Genomic DNA, 2,405 nt, shown 5'->3' with positions numbered 1-2,405 from the left:
AGCACCGGGGCCCAGCCAGTGGCGGCCCAGGTGCAGATAGTTAATTACCATAGCACCGGGGCCCAGCCAGTGGCAGCCCAGGTGCAGATAGTTAATTACCATAGCAACGGGGCCCAGCCAGTGGCAGCCCAGGTGCAGATAGTTAATTACCATAGCAACGGGGCCCAGCCAGTGGCAGCCCAGGTGCAGATAATTACCATGGCAACGGGGCCCAGACATTGCCAGCCCAGGTGCAGATAGTTAATTACCATAGCAACGGGGCCCAGCCAGTGGCAGTCAGCAGTCTCACTAACAGGCGCAGAGAGAGGTCTCCCAATGCATTGTGGGAAGAATACATATTTCCTGTGATTATTCTTATTTTACTTACATAAAATTATTATTTATCAGAATTTTTCTGTGTGAATTTCAATCCTAAGTATGAAGGATGAAAAACTATTCCAAAACAGAATTACCAACTGTCTTCATTTTTTTTATTTTGGACCGTTAGTGAGAACCACATGTGCGAAGCTTATAGTCGTTAGTCCCGAACCAGTGGGCTCTTTGCACCTAAGGCGTTGACGTCACATCTCCAGGAGCTAATGCGGCTCACTTTTTTCCGCTTTGAGTTACCATGACTGGTAGAAAAGACCAAGTCGTATTTCAGATGCAAAAAAACAATACTATNATGTGTTATTTTAGGAAAATTATACTGGTTTGGAAAGAGGTAAAAGATGTAATGGAGAAAATAATTTCCAAACAAATAATTTTGGATCCAAAGCTGTTTGTGTTTGGACTGTACCCTGAAAAATATAATTATACTAAAAAGGAACGAACCTTTATAAATTAAGTTTGCTCAATGCGAAAAGATGTAGATCATTGCTCTGGAAAAAGACTCATGGAGCGACAGTAAACCCATGGCTGGGTTAGGCTGATGTTATCTGGAAAAGATTACATATGTATTAAAGGGCAAACAGGATCTGTTTGATTTCATCTGGAATCCCTTCATTATGCATGTCGAGGATCTGAACATCTCGGATGACGGTCCAAGTGACTGAACATGTAACTGCAGTTCCCAAAGGCAGTTGTATTAGAGGACATACTGTAAATGTGTTTGCTCTGAAGTTGAAGGACTGTTAGGCGCTGTTCAGGTTTGTCACCGCTCTCAACCTGGAGTGTCGGCCAGAACACCACTCAGCCAGGATTCAGCTCAGGACCAGATGTTAGGATGAGGGGCAGCAGGAGTTTATTGGAGACACGAGGCAGGATCCTTTAACTGTTCTGTATTCCAAACTGTATCACAGATGCTGACCAATGAACACGGATGGGCATAAATGTGTGTCTACATGAAGGTGTGTGTGGTTTCCTAGAATAAACAAAAATACAGGAAATAAGTTCAAGGTGTCCTATCATTACACATTACACCATGCTATTATACCTTCGATAAACTAAGAAGGAAACCTCTAAGTCAATATTACTAAGCAAACTAAGGCGGGTTAACTCCACAGTTAACTAATAACCATGCCTCTGCTCCACTGAGCATAGATATGTATGTTCAACACAACGCTCTATCATACACGCATAGCCAATAGCTCTGACTTAGCAACAGGTGAAATAACAGGAAACAAATAAACTTCAAATCACTCATTTAGCTGCAGTAAACACTCAAATATTGCAACTCACTCATCAATGACGCACATTCTTAAGGAGTCTTGCATATATTGCAAGTCTTTCCCACGTGTTAGCACAGCGGTTCGGTTACCCAACTTCCCCACCAGATACCAGCAACGTCGGTTACGGCAAGGTGGTCAGCACTGCCCTAACTACGGTATGCCTTTAGGGACAAACTAACGCTGAACAGAAAACACATAATACAGAGTAATACTCAACACCAAACTTAAACTATATATAAGGGTCTTTTGAACACATACACTGTTTTATTTAATGTCTCAATTTAAAGATGATATGTGGAATATGTGATGGGTTGCATTAGAAACAGGATTGAGAGGCATTTTTTATTTATTTTATTGTTTTTTTGTTTGTATTCTATTTGGACCTGAACAGTAATACTACTGCTTTCATGCTTTGCTGAATATTCAAGCTGTTTGTATAAGCTGCTAAAATTCCAATAAAGATATTTTGGAAAAAATAAAATAAAAATATATAAAACAGAATTAAGGATACAGTCAGCATACTGTACAAAAAGATTACACTACAATATAAAATACTGTGGAGGTGCTAAAATATCTACCTGCTGTCTGGTCGCTTTTTTCCTGCATTGAGCCTCGATGTAGCCAAACTCTGTCAAGTTCTTGTTTTTAAATGCCATATTAGATTCGTTGTATTGATGCATTGTGACGCGCTTCACCTCGAGGTAATTTTCTGTCGCAACTCGCAAACGTCCCCATTCACTCTCTGAGCGTTATAGT

At 40.7% G+C, this 2,405-nt stretch overlaps 1 protein-coding gene across 1 annotated transcript in view; it reads left to right on the top strand.

The window, feature by feature from the left end:
• The window catches only part of pcif1 (phosphorylated CTD interacting factor 1), a 22,277-nt gene that overhangs the window by 9,009 nt on the left and 10,863 nt on the right, over window positions 1-2,405 (top strand). The gene's annotated exons all lie outside the window — the stretch shown is intronic.

The sequence above is a fragment of the Poecilia formosa genome, unplaced genomic scaffold, assembly GCF_000485575.1.
Source record: "Poecilia formosa unplaced genomic scaffold, Poecilia_formosa-5.1.2 Scaffold731, whole genome shotgun sequence".
In the NCBI taxonomy this organism is placed as follows: domain Eukaryota; kingdom Metazoa; phylum Chordata; class Actinopteri; order Cyprinodontiformes; family Poeciliidae; genus Poecilia; species Poecilia formosa.
This window is presented reverse-complemented; position numbering and strand designations above follow the sequence as displayed.